Here is a 22,053-nt window from a genome sequence, read left to right as displayed (position 1 = left end):
GGTTTTGTGAGGTGATTTACACAGCCTCCGTGTCTGTCATCAGAATTTCGAATGTTTCATTGTTTCGTCTTCCTCACTTGACTGCTCGGCTACAATGGCCTCGGTGCAGTGAGGCACTGGTTTAGGTGTGATGAGAAATGAAGACAGCCTTGCTCTTTACCTCCAAGACTCCTGGGAACCACTCCCACGTGAAATTCATTTGTCAGATCTAACGAGTCAAGTGATGGTGGAGTGGTTTAAAAAAATGGCTGCGGCCGAAGGGAATTATCCATGTGGGCAATGTTTAGCAGCAACGTTAATAGAGTTGGAGACGTTCATAACATAGATGTACGTACATTCACGTGTGTGTGTGTGTGTGTGTGTGTGTGTGTGTGTGTGTGTGAGAGAGAGAGAGAGAGAGAGAGAGAAAATAACAGAAAGGAAGTTGCCATACACATTTTTTAGAGCACTTGCAAAACTTTAAGTGATTTTGAAGGGTCATTGTTTCTGTCTAAATTGTCCTTCAAACAAGAGTCCAAGAGTGACCAACTGTAACTATTGTTTTTCTCTCATTTTGGCCAGGCTATGTACAGCATGTCTCCTGGTGAAACATTAATTATATGTTTCTTGGACTGCTTTTGGTTCCTGTCAACAGAAGAGCGATTAGATGAACCAAACTAAATGTACATGCTGCACGTACACGTGCTGAAATGTACCTGTGGACTATAGTTACGAGTCTGCAGTAGTTTCCCAACTACAGCATTTAGTTATATATTGTATTTGCTACTTGCAATTCTTAAAGCTATATACAGGCCTATTTCTGTTGATGAAAGCAAATGTCAAATATCAGCTCAAAATGGGGCCTACTCCTTTAGAAGGAAATTAATCTAGCAGTTTGTTCATACGCCCTAAATACAAATTATTTCAGCAACATGTGGGTGCAACACTGTTACTGCAAATTTGCTTGTTGCCAAGTTGCAGTACGTAAACAAAGCATTAACATTTCATAACTGACTGGTCAGGTAGATAGATTACTCACATGATCAATTATCTCTGTGTGGATACGTTTGGAGCCAAAATAAATATGAACTAAATACATTCAAGTTAATGTTCCTAAATGTGTACCCCTCCCATACTTTATATTTTGACAGAGAATGATCTGTTATTTACGAAGTGAAAAAAATAAATCCGATTTTTTTGTGTGTGAGAACTGTGGATCTCTTTGTAGGCCTGTACTATACACTTCATAACTTAGAAATCATAACATAAATTGAGTCCTAATTTAAACCACGTACAACACCCATGCCTTGTAATACGTTATTTAGAACCAGCAGTTTAATCGGAAAAAAATAAATTCCTGTTTTCCAGACACCCTGAATCTAACAAGCATTTCAACAATAGCATGCAAACAGAATTGCATTTCCATATAATGCTATGAAAAATGTTACGTCATGCTAACATGCTTATGCAAGGACTCTTAAGGGGGCTCCCCACTGCGTCCCTATGTGGGATGCCAGCTGATGCTAATTGGCTGGAGCATGTGCTGCTAAGCATTATGTCCAACTGTAGAAAGTTTAAGGAAGACAAATGTTATTTATAGCTACTACTTGACTGGTGGCAAAAAAAATTGTTTATTAAGAGAATAAAACACACAACAGGCTATAACTGTTATGCCATATACTTCCTTCATTTCACTCACCACCCATTTCATTCAAAATTGAAATATCTAGATGTCTAATTTGCCCTCATTTGACCATGTTGCAACACAATAACCAAAAAAAAAAAAAAAGAATAATAAATTGAACCAATATTTATTTGTGCAAGGTTCAACCACACAAAAAACCTGTTCAATCATGTTGCAAAATCCCCTTGGTTATTCATGTTGGACAGTCCTCTCCCTCCTCCCTCTCCGAACTTCTGGAGAACAGCGCTAACTTGAGGGCGAGGCTGGCACACACCCTCGGAAGAAGGGACCACCAACAAAATGATTACAGGACACAGTATTCAGCTGCAGTGTTTCAGAACATTTAAATACAGCTGAGTTACTCACCATTTGAAATCATAGGGAAAAGAAAAACATCAGATCAATCTTGGCGAGCAAAGACATTCCCTTCAGTCAAAATATTTACAGGGAGATACATTAGCTGGGGCTACTTTAAGGACACAGAGCTGATAGAACAAGTGCTCCTGGCTTTTTTTGGGGTTGACATCAGAGCTCCGCCAGAGTGAGAGATGATCCAACGAGCTGCGTCTGACATGTAAGGTTGGTGGCAGGGTGCACAGGCGGAAGAAGGCCCTCCAAGATATTTGGAGAGGCCTCAGAGATATGAGATACGGTTTAGATTCCGGACAATAACAGGGAATCCGGTTAGTTCAGGCAAATCAACATCTCTTTAAACGAATCCTTTTCACAGGCACAACACTTGATGAGTCTTTGATCGTTAACTCTAGAACAGGCCATAAAAAAAGAAAAAAAAAAGATTCTTTCTACGTGAGGTATAGAAAAGGTTTGCATTTTTTTCTAGGGCCTTATTCAGATGTGTCATGCCGGGGCTTTGAAGCTTGTCAGAGACGTAATGCACAGCTGTCTGCACGCGATCCTCTGGGCTTCCTCTGGCATCCAAGAGCGCAGCAGCTGTCCCTCAGCCCAGCAGAGTCAGCCGAGGACAACAATGACTGAGACCAATCCATTCAGTAGCAACATCGACAGACACAGTGTGTGTGTGTGTGTGTGTGTGTGTGTGTGTGTGTGTGTGTGTGTGTGTGTGTGTGTGTGTGTGTGTGTGTGTGTGTGTGTGTGTGTGTGTGTGTGTGTGTGTGTGTGATACGAGATGACGGATCTGGGTTCTCTCCTGATGTGTAAAATGAGGCGTAACTGTTGCTAGTTTGATGATTCCCTTTTCTTATGATTCACAGCATGAGTGTGTGTGTGTGTGTGAGTGTGTATCCGTGTCTGTATCTGTGTCTGTGTATGGGACGCAGCAGCGCTGTCAAAGATCACAACAGATTAGGCTGGAGAGATAGAGAGCAAGAGAGAGGGAGGGAGAGAAGTCTCCCTTAGAGCAGGCCTTTGAACCGGAGCCATGTAAACAAAACCATTCAACATGTTAATGAGGAAGTGTTTAGGTTACTCTCAGAGAGAAAAGGAAAGCTCGGTCACCACTCAGGATCCTGAAAAAACTCCCGAAGTTGAAAACAGAGGGGAGCTGTCAATGGTATCAAAAACGGCAAAGAGGTCAAGCTGGATTAGGGCGAGCCAGGGAGAGAGAACTGGCACGAGCCAAGATTAATGAGTTAATGACTAAAAGACGATCAGTGGATTTTGGGATCAGTGTCTCCAGATGAATGCCAGGATAGACAGGGCACTTGGAGCCTTGAGTTGGCAACAAGGTTACATGGTAATGCCACCACCAAAACAAACAAAAAAATCCTCCATACACTTGATGTGTGATGGGGGTCGCTGTCTTGTTGGCACCTTTCGTTTCACTGGGAGGAAGGCTGGAGGAACTTGACCTGTGGCTGGGGACGAAAATCTAGGCAGCAGCTTGGCACTCAGACAGGAGAGAGCCAGGGGAGATAAGGCCACACGTGGGGGCTTATGCTGGATAGGAAGGCAGAGTCAAAGCCAGTGCCTGGGCATTCCTCAAGCTGTCTATTTATTTATGTGGCCCAGTGCAGTGAAGTTATTTAAGGTGTGGGTGTCTACATACTATGAGGTTGTGTGTGTTTGTCTGTGTGCGCGGGAATGGAGTTTGGAGGTCTGAACTAAAGCAGAAACCAGCAATAGCATCCAATCATATCCACCACACAATATTGTCATATTCATAACATAATTTATTGTTCCCACTTTTGTGTTGGCCCACGATGTACAACATAAAGAAAAAACAAGTTGACTTTTCATTGACAATGTGCTACATAAACAGACACAGACTATAGTCAAGTTATTTCTGTTAGTTTATTCACAGGAAGTTGACAGTTAACCTAAGCTTACAAGTATGTTGAAAGCTTACCATTTGACTCAGTGTTCAGTGTTTGTGAAATAGCTAATGATAGGGTGTTGACTATATACCATGCGTTATTAAAATCTATAATTACAGCCATTCTGTAGAATTAATTTCAACAACCTTTTGTATATTTTACCCCTAGGGGGCAATATATTTGCAGCAGTTGTTGTGTGTACATAAGGACAACTTTGACAGGACAGTAGAAAATATACATCATATGTCAGTTTTTACATAAAATGTAACTGCAGACGTTATACTCCTAGATTTTTACGGTGTACCATGTCCATCATTTTGAATAGTTGAAAGAGTCATTATACACAGGGGCAAGGAGGCCTACCACATACAAACAGAACAAAATATCAGAAATGTCAAGTATTTCTCTGTATACTGGTATCTTCATGTTTATGTGGTTTTGTCTGTGGATCCTAATGTTTTGAAACATCTCATAGTAACCTAAGGGACGCGAGAGGAGTAGGCTAAACCATGTCACCACCACGTCTCAGTACAGGTAATAACGGTGATTACTGATAGTGGGGTTATTCTCATTCAGTGGAAATACTATTTGACCACATGAGTGAGGGGTTAGCGAGACACAGACAGAAACTACATGATGGCATAGTGCTCGCACTGTTAGCAGCCTATTCATTCATGAGGGCTCAGCCTGTAGCGAAGCTTTAACTATTATGTAATGATGATGGTTAAGAAAATCATAATCTAAACTTTGCTATTACAGTGAATCTGTGGATAGCGATTGGGCGTCAGTCTAGGTATTGCGTCTGCTACATACAACACAACTCTTCAGCATCACTCAGTGTAAAAAAAAATAACGCCCCTGCGCGTGTTCAGGTGAGCACCGGACGAGTGGGCGCTATCCTTTCAGCACCGCCCCGTCAGTGACACTCTGGCTGGGAACTACGCTTTTATATATAACGATGGCTAAAAGTCTAAAAGTCTACATGCGATTTGGGAGGAGACGCGTGCTATAAGATTGTTCAGAGACCTTCAGTAATGTTCTACACTACTAGATCACTGCAATGCACGAGGCGTAAATGTGGCCGTATTTACGCTGATGACAGATGTCTTGGCATAATTCATTGGGAAATGTATACAGCCCAATGATTCCGGTAATAATTCGCTGAGTGGCACTGTTGAGCTCGCCTGGCAAATAAAATATTTTCATTGAACCTCCATGAGCCTACATTACGCTGTTCAACTCGTTCAAGTTCAGTAATAGTTCTAAAGCTATATTATCCCGATTAGCATATCACTTTCTTTGAAAACTGTGTTACACGTAGCGTAGATAGACCTCTGCTCCCACTCGAATGACTGCATTAAGGAGGAGGGAGTGAAATTGGAGAAATAGCCTAGTGCAACGTGATTTTTTTTTTTTTTTTTAACTTTACTAAAAGGGAGTGGTATACAAGGTTAGGCAAACGAAACCAATATTGGAAGAGGAGGCCCAGGCGTTCATTTCGGTCCGATTTGAACCGACTACTGCCGCTGCAATAGAGCTACTCTATAGCTGAGGAGCAGGTTTACTTTTCCCATTCACCATACGGCATGTGCTGATACTTACCATAATTGATTCTAATTATATTTTCAGTTTGGACTTCCTGTAATTACTCTGAAATATAAGTGAAACACGTATCGATTACAGCATCATCTACAGGAAAAATGTTAACGATAAACGACAATTTAACCCACATGCTCTCGTAATGCTTATGAGAGAGAGGCTTCAGATTCCCGTCTAAGGAAACATAAAATCTCCCGGTAAAAGCAAGCTGTCCATTCCGAGTGGATTATCGAAAAAGAGGGTATTCTACAAAAGAGCGACATGAGTTGGTGATCGCGAGAATAAAATGCATTTTTTAAGGAGCGCTCTTAACGCGTTTCTAATTAAAGACATGCCGGGGTAATCCACATGGGACAAGTCCTTACGTCTGCAACAGAGAATAAAAAGTCTGGGAACCCATGCCGGATGAGACAAACTCCATCAAGAGACGCAGCGGAGAAAAAGTTCTTCACGGACTCTCATTATTTTCCACCCACTTTTAAGTCGGTACAATCAACAGATGACTGAGTTTCATCCATTATACACATATAAGAACCTGCTCCTCCGTCTGTCATGCTGCACTAGCTCTTGGAAGTAACCTACCTGGGGAACGGCGACGCCAACAGAATCTGTTTAGTTTGAACCGCATTAACTTTTATAATCCTCGAACACGCAGGGAGGCCAGCTAAACAAGCGTGACAGTTTCGCAACAGGAAAAACACAGGTAATTTATTGTATTTGTCAATATTGTACATTTCGGAAAAGATGTTGAATGCCACTGAGGAGCGGCGTAGTATGTGCCTGTGACGTGCATTTCGTTTCTATCCAGTTTACTAATCTACAGAGAAGGGGAAATGCACAACTTTGACCGTGTAGTATGTCTAACGTTGGTTGGGTTTATATTTAAGACATTTTGGGTAGTTGTAGCTGTGTTAACTCCTACTGACATTTAACCTCATGGCACTTCAATTCTTATCAGGTAAATACAACCAATCAGCCATGTCCTGGACAGAAATAACCCTTAACCCTCTTAAAAATAATTCACACAAAAGGGTAAATATGTGTGTCCTCTGTCAATCTGTCTATCGACTCTGGCATGTGAAGTTATGTTTTTAATTGAATCGTTGAATCACGACTTGCTAGGAAGAATGAAAAGTTGGATCGATTCCAAGAAACCCCCCTTGCCCTAAATCAATGTTGTGTTATCAAGGCTATAAGAGAAGACGCGGGACGGAGGGTCTCGCCTTGCTCACTTCTCAGTAGCGATGAGCGCCCTGCGCACACCTGTCTTGATTGGACTCCTACTGTTGATTTTCACCGCCGGATACTGCAAGCAGAGCGCCGTTCCCACGGGCGTCCGAGACGGCCGGAGCCTCCTGGAGCTCATCATGGACAAAGTACGAGTAGCACGGGCGCATCATATGGAGGACAGCGAGAGCAGTGTGCAGCATGCATCCAAAAAACAAGAATATTCCATCGAGACGAAGGAAGTGAATGAAGTCAACAAGTCACAACACAATGAACAGATTTTGGGTAAGTTTGTTCATTTTTCATTAGTTCCATCGGATATATTCACAGAGTGTTTTACCTTTGGATGAAGTCTTTTTAGGGGAAAATGAAGTAGGCTGGGACAAAATGATAACCTGCTTCAGTGTATTACACAAATCGTGAAATTTTAAACTGGAAGTAACTGGTGAAGCTTACAACCTGAGTAAGCATCATGTAATTAATTAGGTGGTCATGTGTTACCTATGATCTGCTGCCAAAATAATGTAATCAGGAAATACACACATATCCCCTTTGACAGTGCCTTTCTCTCTTTTGCTCTCCATCCCTCTCTCTCCATCTATTTATTTATTTCTTACTCCATCCCTTGGCAGAAGTTTTTCCAAGAGATCTTAGACAGAAGGATAAACTTTTGAAACACTTAACAGGTAAGCCCAGTGGTACACAGTTATGTTTATCTTAAAACCTATTGTTCGACTACATTAGTGTGACAAGTTGTGTGCTAGAGCTTGGGAAATTGAGCGTACTTATGGGAGAGGTTTCACTGTTGACATTTATTTCTGTATGTTCTAGGGCCTCTCTACTTCAGCCCAAAGTGTAACAAACTCTTTTATAGATTATATCATAATACCAGAGACTGCACAATACCTGCCTGTGAGTGAAAACCCTCCTTCTCAACTTCAACAATTTACAAAATGAATATCTGTGTTTTTTAAAGATTACAAATGGTTGAAAGTAAACTTATTTTAAAATGTTCTGATGTAGCATTACTAATATTTAGCTCTTTTGTGAGACACTGTTTTTAGCTCAGTGTTGTTATTTATGCCTGTCTTAGGCCAAGGTTTTTAATGGTACCGTTACTTTGCCAGTGTATGGGATGGGAATGTGATTTTTCAGATTTTTCTTTGACGTACTAAATGTGTATTTCTCGAGGAGTAAAAGTGCATATGTTTCATTTTTAGATTTTAAAAGATGTGCACGGCTACTTATCAGGTTAGCAGGGAGTCCACAATGTACTGAGGGATAGATGCAACAGGTGGGTTAACATTTCTATTTCATTTCTATTACATTCTACTGTCCCAAAGACTACATACATATGTACATACATATATACACATGTGCATACAAGAATATTCAACAGGACCATTTGATATGGATCACTGACAATATAAATCAATAAGCATAATTCAATAAATATTTTTTTAAGGTCTGGTGATAATCTCTGGACACAACAGCGTAGTTTGAACAGTGTTTCCTGAAAAAAAACATTTCAATTTAATTTAAATTGAGTTAGCTGCTATTTATGTAGCTTGAAACCACTTAACCACTCAGACAAATCTTGGTTTGAACCGATCAATCATATCAAATCAGTGTTGAATCTGTTAAACTCGACTGTAATTTATATTCAGCATAACAGTCAAGGGGCATGTGGCTAGTCAGTGCCAATCCAAATAAAACATCTGCGACCTTGAGCCTCCAGAGAAAAACTAAATCTGATTGGTGTATGATAAATTAATAATACCTCATGTTACAGAACGATTAAAGTTATAAGTTATACGCTATAAGAATGTGTGTACTGAGAAATGAAAGTCTCCATGCCAAATCCATACATGGCCTGGTGAACATTTCACAAAGTCTATAGTTATGGTCAATGGACTGGTGCTTAGTGACAGCCGGGTGGCACTTAGTGAAACATTACACCTCTCAGGTCCCCATACTCATCTCCTGCTGTCAGTGGATAGGACAATTAGCTTTGTGACTGTGCAGCCATACCATTGTGCTTTTCCAGTAGAGCTGAGATGGCATAATCACGAGGTTTAGAGTAGACAACGTTGCTTCCCTGTCTTGTAAAAAACTAATTATAGTCATACGGTAGTCTCTGAGTATAATTCTTCACGCTCGAGCCTAGTAATCTCACTCCTGGAATTTAGAAACAAAATGCTTAGCAGGTTGTCATAATCTTTCTGCTGGGCATTAAATGTTGATTCAATGCAATCATAAAACGTAAGGAGTATGTTAAGAGGTATTAAGGAGGTGAAATCTGTGTGCAAAAGCAAATCATGTTTTCACAGAGTGAATGAGGGGCAAAAGTATGCTCTGTGTCTGTGTGTTTGTTCTTGTGTATCATGACCAATCACTAACATCACTATGTATCTGTAAGGAATTATTAATAGCTCAGATGTTTTTATGGTACTTGGACAGAGGAGGAGTTTCCCTGCAAGGTTCACTAAATGTCAAATTGTTTTCTTCCTCTCCAGATTTCAGCAGAAGAGAAGAAATAAAAGAGAACCAAGAAAAAAAGTGCCTTGGACAAAAACAATGAAATCAGACGAACTCGACAGAATCGTATTTGTCTTTGTGAAGAAGTTTTTTTTTTTTTTTTGCAACAAAGCGGATTAATGTCCATAGACTTTCTCAATACGGTCAATGTTTGTCCACTGACAAGTCGTGATATCACCAGTGATCTCTCTGTTAATGCAAAATGGTGCAAATGAAGATATGTAAGTTGTCTCACACGGGGGGAAAAAGACGAGAAGAGCTAAATTTTATGTCCTGCTGCCAAAAAAGACAAGTTATATGGATGGTACTAAGAACAGTATGCTCCATCGACTTGCCTTCTTAGAGCTCTTTCTCCGTGTTTCATGTATGCTCAGCGCTGACGGCTATTCCTTTGCTAAAGAAGGCTTCTCGATCCATATTCCCAACGACTTCAGTCACATTCCTCAAAGCCAGAAGTAAATCCTATGATTGAATTATGAATTGCACGATTATCTCTTGCCTTTTCTTGGACTTTGCAAGACATTTTAAATAGAGTTGAGTTAGGAATAGCTGGTTGCAGTTTATATTGAGAGAAGAAAATCAACGTTGTCCTGAATATGAATGTTATATAATATATATATTTATATATTCAAGCTATTGTCTGTTGTTTCTGCACATTAAATATATGAAATCCCTGATAGAGTGCAATATGTAAATATTGTAAATACCAAGACTATATATAAAGTGTTTGTATACAGTATACAAATACTATATATACTATATATATATAAATACATAGTATAGTATAAGATCTTTAAATAAACATGTTTTTTTATATTGGATGGTTGCTGAAGTATGAGTGCTTAAGTTAAGTGTATTTAAATAAATAGAGAGGTTACAAAGACAGCCACTCTATTCCATCTGGATAAACTAAAGAAAAACAATATGTGTACTTTGTGTGGCTTTCAGTGGCACCATGTGTATGTTTGGCTCTGGAATTACATAGTGTGGGAAATTATGACAGTTTGGTGAGCACGTACCACTCATAAATATTGTGTATTTTGGCAACCAGTGTTCAAGGGCACTGAAGAATGCAGTATGAAAGCTGTACACAGCTTTGGGTCACATTTTTCACTGAATGATCAGAAAGCCACCATGCGTTGCATGAGTTGTTCCCTGATGAGCTTATCCATCTCAATCATATCCTTTTTACAGCCGAAGAAGGGAGATCAAGCTGTTCACTGTCGGTGAAGAGTTACTGATTATCTCTTCTCTGAAGTTTCCACAAAGTGATTACTATAGACATGTTGAAGCACAAGATAGGGATCTTAACTGATTTCTTTTTTTTTTTTAAAGTCAGAGCATGACAATGTGGTTTTGAGTTGACACCTTGCGGATCATAAATGATTTAAAGATCCGACGCTTGTGATTTAAAACAGGCCTTCTTTTCGAACTGCATCCCACCGGAGGCAATTGAGGATGTTTTTGACCAATGCCATCCTCAAAACTACTCAGTGGTGATAATTCGAGGATGAGGAAAGGGCACTCGTGTACTCCGACGCTGATCGGCAATCAGTCCGGACTCTCTGGATCCTAGGGAAAATAAGTGTTCTGGAAAGCCACAAATATAGCCCAGCTCCGGCCGCTGCCAAAGGAAAACGTGCTGCCTGCCCAGTGTTACACGTTCTCTGGTTTCCTCACGAGGAGCGCGACACAGAGAAGCCTATTATGAGCAGGCGTGGAGCCCCTAGCCCCCAGCACCTTCAGAGCTGTTCGTGTGCTATGCGTCCAGGCATGCCACAATAACACTCCCTCCCTCACAAAAGTTTATAGCAATTCCTCAATCAGGAGTCAGCCACAAAAGTAAAGCCTCAAAACAAACATGCAATTATCCCCCGCTAGAAGGTAAAAAAAGAAAAGGGGAAAGCAAAAAAAAAAAAAGAAAAACCCCTGGTTACAATACATTAGAGTCTGGATCAGCCAAAGGTGTCAGATCAAAAGCTTTTGTGTGTGTGTTTGCGTGTGAAGGCTGCAGATGAAAGGAGGGATGGGAGAAGTGTGAGAGAAGGGATGATTGTGGGGATAGAGGAGAGAGAAAGAAAAAGAAAGACAGGGAGAGAGAGAGAGAGAGAGAGCCAAAAGATCATAAGATCATCTTAATAGAGGCATGTGAAGCTTGAGCAGTCAACTAGGGACAGTCACAGACAGAGGCAGACATATACACATACAGTACCTACCTACCTATTTAAATACATACATGCATACACGCATACACACACGCATACATGCATGCATACATGCATACACGCATGCATACATTCATGCATACATAAACACATACATACATGGATGGATGGATGGATGCATGTGAAGTATGTGCAATCAACCAAATCACAGGTTGAGAGATAGGTAGATTGCTATATGGATAAATAGATGGCTAGAAACATAGACAGATACATTCATAAATGCTTACAGAAATGCATTGCATACAGACATACCATTGCATTGCATTGCATTACATACTGTTCATACAGGAATTTCTCCTGAGGCCAGTTGACAAAGGTTGAGTTGTTTTCTTGTACTACATTTCAGAATGAAGGCCCCATAATAAGACATATGACGTGTTTTTTCTATGTTCACTAAAACAAAATGTGGGTAACCGGGGTCTCAAATGTCCTCGGATGTTGCCCAAAAAGCCACTGACAAATGGGAATCAGTTAATCATTATCAGTGATGTTTAGTCTCGTGTCTCTCTCCCTTTGCTGTTGTCCCCAATAACCAAAACATATGCACATACCAACAGGCCGTTCTAGTGCTCAGTGGTATAGCAGGAGTCTTTGGAGCTGTGTAGCAAAAGCTCTCCTACAGCACGACCTGGAAAGGATTTACCAGTGCAGACTCCCTGGTGGGGAACTCCCACAGCAGACTGATGCCAAAGCTGTGGTTGGGCAGGTCTGACTATCGATTTGGATCAAGGCCAATTTGACAAACACACTGTGATACAGTGGGGCAGGAGATGTTTCCTACGAAATTCTCTGCTCCTATTTGGCTATGTTGATGTGGGCCACAGAAGGGTAAGCGTGGTCCATCAGGAAGTGTTGTGTGCCGTTTTGTTCAAAGCAGAGCAGCCACCAAGGTCAAAAGAAGCAAGCAGAGCTTGCTCATCACAGAGCATCTTCTGTGATAATTTGATATCCACCCGTCTAGGAGAACTGAGCGGAGACAGCTCATCAGTAAGAGAGCAGGAGAGAAGGTGGATGCTTGTTATGCTGAAGGGACACAGAATAACCTCACTACAACCTGGCACCATGTGCACTTGTCACAGGCTGCGATTGTATTAAAATCACCATCGGACTTTGTTGACCATCAGATTGTCCCCCTGTGCCCTGTCCCCTCTGCCCAACCCCCTGCTCCATGTACCCACCTCCCACCAGCTGGCCAGCTGCCCAATTCAACCAAAGTATTTCCTTCTGGCGGTATCTCCAATGAAACTAAAGGGAGGGTACTAGAACAGTCTGCCTTTACCTCTGCCTCAGCGATCTCCTCCAAATCAAAGCCTCTCCTCATGGTTGTGCAGCAGAAAGGTCAAAACTCTCAATCCAGCTCTGATCCATAAATCTGTGGTGTGTGTGTGTGCACAACCCCGAACAGAAATATATACCTTCAAGAGCGGGAGGAGAAAGTGATATAAACCAAAACTGACAGAGAAAAATGGTAGAAATCTGGGGGGTTTTAAACATTTGCAGATTTTGTTTTTCTTCTGAGGGAAAGAAAGGTAAATAATGAGAAACGGAAAGAGGAAAAGTTAAACATAAAAAAAAGACAAAAGTAAACCATCACCAAAAAAGAAAAAAACTAAATCACCTTCTCCTTGAAATGATTTTCCCACTTGATGTCCAAGCCCTAAGTTTCTCAACCTGGTTAGCAAGACATTGGAAAAATAAAGTTCCCAAAGTGACATGAAGCATTCAAGGAACTCCATAAGCTGATTACTGGAGTAGACTCGAGCAAGCACATGATCTGGGCAATGTTCAAAGCAGCAATGGTTAACATTCTGCCACCGAATGCCTTGCTGTTATCCTTACAGACCTTAACCACATGTGTGATATGCTCAGGTGCAAAGGAAATGAGGACGCCGAACTCGAGGCCACGTTTACGGTGGTGGATCTTCACGCATGTGACCAAACTTGGAGGGCTTACCATTCTCAGGCCACAATGCTCATCAATGTGTTCACAAACCTTATAGAGAAAGTTTGCAAAGCTATATAATACATAGTATGGAATATATGATACGTAAGATATGTAATGATATGTGAAGATACATACATGGGTGGTCACTTGTGACCGATTTAGCTTTTTCTTTTCCCCTAATACATATTTAGTGGGCAGCCTTAACATACTTATTGTATTGTACCTCTCTAGTCGGATATAATCTAAACATCTGCTAAAAAAACCAGAAATGTCAATGTTATCATTGTGTTACTCGATATTTTAAACTGTTAATTGTCTAGATTATGACACAGATACACTTACATTCAGGCTTCACAAAGCATACTCCCTTTCTCATGATTCAGGGCTACTGGGTTATTAATGTCTTAAATCATAGTAATCATAATGTCTTATGGTATAGTCATAACAAGTTACAAAGTGCAGCACTTAAAATCTAGTGGAGGTAAGTAGGTCAGTTTTATGTCAGTTAACATAGCTGACTGTTCTATATCTTCAAAAATTGGGCAATAAAACGGATCAAAGACTATAATCTATGTTTTACTTACATGCTGTGCTTCTGTGCCAGGGCATATCAATTGGTTTTAATGAGCGCAAAAAATTGTCACAATGCATTCACACTAATTTAGTTCAGCAAATGCCTTCAAAGCAGAGTGACATTCAGCAACCTTTTAAATCCTTCCCCAAAAGAGGTTATTGTCTTCAACAGAGCAGCACATGATGTGGTCTGAGCAGCCACCGGTCCACTAGGAGCCACAGGAAATAGTTAAGAGCAAGCCAACAAAATGTTCAACAAACGGATATCTCAATCCAGACCCATCCAGGCACAAGCTAACCACTGCAACGTAAGAAGACAACCTCACAACATTCTCCTCATACTACTGAAATAAAATATATGTGAGAAATAGTGATATCTAACAATTTAACAATTATTTATTGAAAATTAAACCTGGGGCGCCTCACAGCATTCTAATGTTTGACGCAAAACTCTATCAGCATATTGTATTCCACTCCAAGCCTCTGACAAGCTAATTATTCCTTCAAATACTAATCCTGAGGTTTGAGGGGGGGGGGGCGGGGGGGGGGGGGGGGAAGAGCCCCTCATCTTCTTTCACAAAGTGTATGGTTGCCCAGGAGCGAGAACTATATTAGGACAGTGTGTAACTGTGATACAACCACCTACCTCTGTCACCGTTACACTTAGAGAGGGCAAGAATGCACAATGGCATCTTAAAAAACGACGTATCAAAACAAATACCGACATATGAGTTTAGAAGCGTTTAGGCTGTTCATATAACCAGTAGGAATCTGGTTTTTCACAACATTCTCATATCCAGTATACAGACGTAAATAAACTTCGCTTGGGGCTGCAATTTCACCCTAAAGCCAAGACAATTTTAGTCAAACCAAGACAAACCACACTTAAGTGTGACAGGATTACCTAAACGGCAGACAAATCCCCCCAGTGTTCTCCAATCCTGGGGGAATAAGGGTAAGCCCGTTGTTAGTGTCATTCAGAGAGAGATCTGTTCTCCTTCATGCCAGGGTTATTTTCCCTTACTCATAAGCATGCACTGTAATAGAGCTGAACACTAGGTGTGAAACACAACTTACTCTCAACTTTTACTCTCAACTGCTTGCACAATTCCGTGTGTGTAGTGTCACACAATTCAGTGCACAATTCAGTGTGTGTGTAGTATCTCGTAAACACTACCTACCACCACCACTCTCGATTGTTAGGCCAGACGGCTCGGAGAATGCAAACGAGGTCTTTCTCTTGCATGCAGGAAAAGAAACTTGTTACATTTCTTGCATACCTGGGCGTGTGTGATTGACATATAAAGGGGCGGTTACATAAAGTCCAGACGGGTGCATCGGGTGCGTGGAGGAGCTTGTTCGGCTTCCAGGTGTAGGGCCGGGCACGGGAGGTGCTGCTACTGCATTCTGTAAGCTGTGGCTTTGTGCGGTGTTGCACGGAAGACTGGGAAGCCAGTCTGAGGAGATGCTGCCTCATTGTTTTGTAATTTATGTGCAGTGATTCATACATGTCTCTCTCTCTCTTTCGCTCTCTCTTTCTCTCTCTCTCACTCTCTCTCTCTCTCTCACTGTGGGTACATGTTTGATTATGCATGTGTGTGTTTATGCATGTGAGTATGTGCTTGTTTGAGTTTGCTTTTGTCTGTGTCTATTTCTGTGAGCGAGGTTACGTTTGCACGCACACATGTACCCATACGTGCACTCTCCACCTTGGTAGACTAGATTTTTAGGTGCCTGCCATGGCGCACACGACAAGCCAGTTCGGCCAAGTTCCTCAGACGGCAGTGGCAGCTGTCCCACCAAAGAATGTCAAAGTTCAGAAAGGCTTGGAGCCGTGCCCTCCACAGCTCATGAAGCCGATTTCATGTAAAAAAAAAAAAAAATGAGAATGGTGTCATTCAAGGCCACACTGGATTGGTTCACAACACTATTAACAGTGCTGCCCTCAGCCTAAGGATGAGTTCTGTTAGCCAGCTCCGGACTGCATGACTTGGCGGGAAAACGAGACTCGGCTTGGAATAATTTGTATAAAAGACAAGTAACAGATGCACTTTCTTGTTTGACTAATAAAATGCACATGTAAGTCCTTGCAGAATCCCTGTATCCATAAATGCGGGACAGGTTTTTAGGGTATTATTATGATCAAAGACAGTCAAAAAACTCCCTTTCTGCTGAACGATATGGTATGAATTAGCAGCATGCAATGAAACCATTATCTGTTACTGTCAAGTAACTGCACAGCTGTCATGCAGTTGTTGGACTGTTGTCTACCAGCCAGACACTGCTCTCAAACAAAGTTGCCAAAAAAAACGCTTCCAATGTACTAAGCAAGTCATCCGCAACTATTGGAAAAAAACATATACTACATATATATTGGATTTCTTGAGTGCAACTGTTGGCACTGAGAACCCTTTTTCTATCAGACATATACAGTATACTAACACCCATACATATACAGTATACTAACACCCATACATATACAGTATACTAACACCCATACATATACAATATACTAACAACCAGACATTTACAGTATACTAACTACCAGACATTTACAGTATACTAACACCCATACATATACAGTATACTAACTACCAGACATATACAGTATACTAACACCCATACATACAGTATACTAACACCCATACATATACAGTATACTAACACCCATACATATACAGTATACTAGCACCCATACATTTCTCCCTCTGGTGCATCGGAATGGATAACACATTTCAACTGTTTCAATTATTTCCGATTCGACAGTCAAGCCAGGGCATGACACAATTATATGGTTTACCTCTGTAAATGGATATGGACTATTTGGTTTCGCCTTTTCTGAAACTTAATGTCAGGACTGTCACTGTGAAATTAAATTAAAATACAGGCTTGCAAAAAAATATGGTAGATGATACAGAACATGTTTTATTGCTCTGTTGCTTCTGTCACACTGGTCATTAATCACTTGTAAGAGCATATCTGACTGCAATATTTAGATGTGCAAGTGATATGATATTCTTGGCTGATTTTAATCATTACTAAAAAATTCTCATTACTTTGTTTGAGTTGGATTTTAAATCCCTTTGGCATGAAAATGACATGCTTCCCTACAACGCACGTGCAAGTGTTTTACTTTCGTCTGTTTTAATTAATAAATGAATCCTTCTGATTTGTTTCATAAACCTGCAAAGGTATACCAGGTAAATGACACTGGATGGACCTGAGATTCACCTGGCCTTCTTTCAATTATTTCAACACATGACAGCTCTCTCTCTCTCTCTCTCTCTCTCTCTCTCTCTCTCCCTCTCACACTCTCACACACACACACACACACACATATTTTAGTTCTGTGTAGTCTTCCAATACAGTATTACCCGTTTGGGGTTAGGATACTAAATCGTTGACATCTAATATTAGCCATGTAAATGCACCAGGAAATTATGCAAATCATTTCAGACAGTGAGTAAACTTAGACGTCAGTGTTTCACTTTGTTGGGTTTCCTAGTGCAGTATGTGGCCAATGCTCACTGGCTGGATCAGGTTTAGCAAAGACAAAAATGAACACAGCCACCCAGAAACTGCATAGATCTGAACCTGACACATCAATGTCCATTCTGGTTGCATTACTTTATACATGACCCTGTTTTCACTGACTGGTATATCTTATTACCACCATCAAAAAAAAAACTTGAAACGCTGTGGGCGAACACAGACAGACCTTCCTAGAAGTGGCATCCAAGTATGGGAAAATAACTCTATTAGGCTTCAGTTGACATAAGCATGCAACATAAAGAACTCAGGGCCATTCCAGTACACACGCCAACTTTTTTTTTTTTACATTCTGTAAGACTATAGCGTTACAGCAACAAGGCATCAGACCTAAACAGATATGACAGCACGCATGGTGAGCGACTGGTTTTTCCAGAGATGCCAAAGTGGAGGAGGGACTCCTGTTGACACCCTGTGCCAAAACACAGCCAGTGGAACGGCACATTTTCAAAAGAGACTTTAAGAGACCCTATCGTGGATGACAGGCAGGAGTAGCAGGGAATTTAGCAAAGAAAACAAAACTAACACTCTCTACTTACTTCACTGATAGACGCCTGACAGGGATTGACTTGTGGTCGCTGGTCTGATATGGTATCTACTGAGCAAGAATGTGATTTGTCTGCTCAGATTATTGACAGGCATATAGAATGTTGCCAATTCAGGAGAAGGAACTGACGGCTAAACAGGCAGCTGTTTGGGGCTTTCAGATTGCCATCTTCATGGAGGTTTGCAGATTATTTGTTTATTCAGAGTTGGGTTTCAGAATGCAAAGTGCCATTTTTTTAAACTCACAAACAGTACTTCGTTGAGAAGGGTGACATGAGGCCAGTAAAAACGCGTGTTTGGAAAGTAGGCTTGTGTGACAACCCGAATGTAGGGCAAGACCACATCCCGCGATCCAACGGCTGTCAAAACCAGAGTCTACAAGAGAGGTGAACACAAAATCCTTGGTTTCAAAGCGTGAATATCAATGTGTGGTTATGGAGGAGGAGAAGCACAGGGGCACAACCCCAAAATCCTATCATCAAGACTGGTCTCTGAACACAATGATCTCTTCATTTAAGGTACTGACAGCTGACTACACACTGCAAAAAATGCCACTCTAGATTTAAGACAAATTATTACATATTTAAGCATAATTTTGCTTAAAACAAGCAAATTTGGCTGCCAGTGCGTTAAGCAAATTTGACTTGTTAAGATTTCTTAAAATAAGACAGCCTTCACAATTACTCCAAAAGCACAGAATGTCCTGAAATAAGACTAATTCCACTCATTTCAAACCATGTAGTTACTTAAAATAAGCCTGATGTCTCTCAAATCTAGTGAACTTCTGAGGCATTAGTACTTGAAATAAGACAATTCAAGCACAGAATGTCCTGAAATAAGACTAATTCCACTCATTTCAAACCATGTAGTTACCTCAAAATAAGCCTGATGTCACTCAAATCTAGTGAACTTCCTAGGCATTAGTACTTGAAATAAGACAATTCAAGCACAGAATGTCCTGAAATAAGACTAATTCCACTCATTTCAAACCATGTAGTTACCTCAAAATAAGCCTGATGTCACTCAAATCTAGTGAACTTTTGAGGCATTAGTACTTGAAATAAGACAATTCAAGCACAGAATGTCCTGAAATAAGACTAATTCCACTCATTTCAAACCATGTAGTTACCTCAAAATAAGCCTGATGTCACTCAAATCTAGTGAACTACTTGAAATAAGAGACAATTCAGGCTTTTACATAAGACCACAATAATAAAAGTGAAATTTAGACTGACAACACTGATTTCAAGTCATCTAGTTACTTCCAAAGAAGTCTGTCATCACTCAAACCTGGAGTACTTCTTAAGCATTAAGTTACTTAAAATCAGACCACAAGCTCTTAAAATCAGGAAACGTGACAACACATTATTTATCACTGTTTTATTAGCCTGTTAATGAAGAAAACCAATAACAGCCATTTGAGAGTAGTGAACAATAATAAGCATCAGAATGCTTAAATGTACTTAATTACATATTACACATAATGATTTAAGTAAACTGTCAGACATAAGGTACATTGACATCTACATAAACGATGACAATTCAGCAACACATCAAACAGTCAGAATTCATCAAACAGTCAACAAATCATTGACAAATGTAGCTGGAAATACATTGGACGTTGTGTTACTATGTGCTGTCCTGACCTCCAGACATATAGAGAAAGAGTGGGGGGGGGGGGGGGGTGACATACAGAAGAGTGACATACAGTAGGAGGTTGACAAAGAGAGAGGGAGAGACAGACTAGGTTTGGATGAATGCTTGACAGTCAGCAAGCACCTTTTTATATGTTGTCGTCTTGTCACTCTCGTGAATAAAATCTTTGAGTACCTCTGTTTGTATTATGGACAATAGCCTAGCAATACACTTGGAATATGTTAACTGGAACACATAGTAGCATCCCATCAGTATCATGAGGGATTCCAGAAGCATGTCCCTTGGCAAGGTCATCAGTTACGCAAGAAGACATTGGGGTCCTCAGATGGCTGAAAGCAACAAATTGGGGGAGGGGGGCAGAATGAAGTTAAACCACACACATGAAATTCACAAATGAAAGTATTATGTACTGACACTAAAACCCACCTCAAGAACATGGTACAGTGCCTCACTTGCCGACTTTTCTTGGAGGGGCGGTTGGGTAAGAGAACATTTTTGGGAGCGCCTCCAACAAGGCAATGGCCTGTGCAGCTGCAAACAAAGTGGTATAAGTTAATGTGCAATATTTATGATGACCCTGAAACTATGGATACAAAAGAGCACTGAGTAAGCTGCAAGTCAATGTAATGGGTCACTTGTACAAATGACAAATGTAGTGGTGTTAGAACCCTCCAGTGACAACCACCAGTTTGCTGAGATTCAAGGAAAAGTGTAGTAGCATATCGGCTATGCCGCGATAATGACCACCTCACTGTACATTATCCCTTATACAGCTTTAAGTTTTTATTACTATTTTTGTTATTACATTTCTTACTGCCACTCCATGCCAGCCAGCTAACTAACTATTCACTTCTAGGGAAACCATGCATAGCCAGTCTAGCCACAATCTTTGGCTTTATCTAACCATCTTCTATCATATGTACTATCATAGACTTACCTTCCAGAAGTGACTGTGTTGTCTTGTCCAATTGCTCCATCTGTAATTTAAAGAAAAGGGTTGTTACTCTTTCAGAAAGAAAAAAATCTTCAACTTCAAGTCGAAGCTTCACTCAGGGTGGGGGATCCTTAACCTATAGAGTAGCTAGTTAGCTAAGAGCTAACTGCAGCTACTAGCTATTATATCACCAACATTCACACTAAATGAATCCTCTGAACTTGCTTACTTTTTACAGACAAGACTACTAGGGACACTTTCTGACATTGTATTACCTGGCACTAGTTTAAAACATATGAGAGACGTTAGCTCAGTCGACATGGCTTCAATTGAATTATTGTGCTAGGTTAGCCGTCTTAGCTGACGTCAAGTGTGCTAGCTTTGTTTGCTAACAAGTTAATAACTTCAACCAGAAGTCTTGTTTTTTTACAAACATTTTTGTTTTCAATATTGCTGACGAATTACCAAAGTAGGCAGAGGTTAAATTATGTTAACTTACCTTTAGCTTTTGAAGTCGAAAGGCACAGCTCTTGTACTTGCTTCAGTTCACATCACTGGCATGCAGCTCAAGCAGCTCAAGCAGCTCAAGCGACATTTGAGATGTGTTGGGTGCGTGCGTTCGAGTGAATTCGATCCTGCCACCGAGTGTGAGGAAAACTTGTGGTTTATGACAACATTTCTGACTGAGCATCTTGTGATCAGTGGTAATCCACAAGTATCGCAAGTATATTTGACTGTGTTTTTTAAGTGATTTAGGTCACTTTTACTACGTGGTGCAATTAAGTGGTTGTTAAAACTCATATCTAGTTAAAAATAACTTGAATTATGACCTTTAATGCAATAAGAAAATAACAAGTGAATTTATGCTTGAAATGAGACGTTTTCAACTTGACACTATTGCTTAAAAATAAGACTACCACACTTGAAATGGATCCTTTGCTCATATCTAGTGTTAAAGAACTCAAATTAAGTTAAAATGTGCTTATCAAGGCAGCGCAAGTAATATTTGCTTGAAATAGGTAAAAATAACCTTATCAAGACAACACTAGGTAAGTCCAATTTAGCTAAAAACAAGACCAACTAGATTTTTTCATCTTAATATAAGAATAATAACCCTAGGTTAGAAAAGCAGTTTTTGCAGTGAAAAAGGCCAACATGCACTCTTGAATCAGAGGCTTAGTATATCTGCACCATCTTACATGTGTTCTGCTGCTGTGATCTATGTTCCTGAATCAGTGACAATATCACATTGCATTATGATGTAACAAGTTCTCACTAGGAACAGTAGACATTTCTGCCCTTTC

The 22,053-nt window shown here is 40.5% G+C and overlaps 2 long non-coding RNA genes across 4 annotated transcripts; one reads left to right on the top strand and one right to left on the bottom strand.

Annotated features, from left to right (window-relative positions):
* The first annotated feature begins 4,864 nt into the window (after positions 1-4,864).
* On the top strand, positions 4,865-11,247 carry LOC116223577. 2 transcript variants are annotated; one of them, XR_004165153.2, is made up of 6 exons: positions 4,865-6,259; positions 6,746-7,068; positions 7,419-7,469; positions 7,615-7,695; positions 8,004-8,077; positions 9,300-11,247. It is a non-coding gene; the product is annotated as an uncharacterized LOC116223577 (long non-coding RNA). The 2 variants fall into 2 exon arrangements; XR_004165152.2 differs by having other exon boundaries at positions 4,866-6,259; positions 7,416-7,469.
* Positions 11,248-19,524: 8,277 nt separating this feature from the next.
* Positions 19,525-21,225, bottom strand: LOC116223464. 2 transcript variants are annotated; one of them, XR_006152791.1, is made up of 3 exons: positions 20,753-21,177; positions 20,242-20,346; positions 19,525-20,144 (listed from the first exon to the last, which is right to left on the bottom strand). It is a non-coding gene; the product is annotated as an uncharacterized LOC116223464 (long non-coding RNA). The 2 variants fall into 2 exon arrangements; XR_004165106.2 differs by having other exon boundaries at positions 20,242-21,225.
* Between the last annotated feature and the right edge of the window lie 828 nt (positions 21,226-22,053).

Source organism: Clupea harengus, chromosome 14, assembly GCF_900700415.2.
Source record: "Clupea harengus chromosome 14, Ch_v2.0.2, whole genome shotgun sequence".
NCBI lineage: Eukaryota > Metazoa > Chordata > Actinopteri > Clupeiformes > Clupeidae > Clupea > Clupea harengus.
Note: the sequence above shows the minus strand (reverse complement) of the source record. Positions and strands in the feature narration are given on the sequence as shown.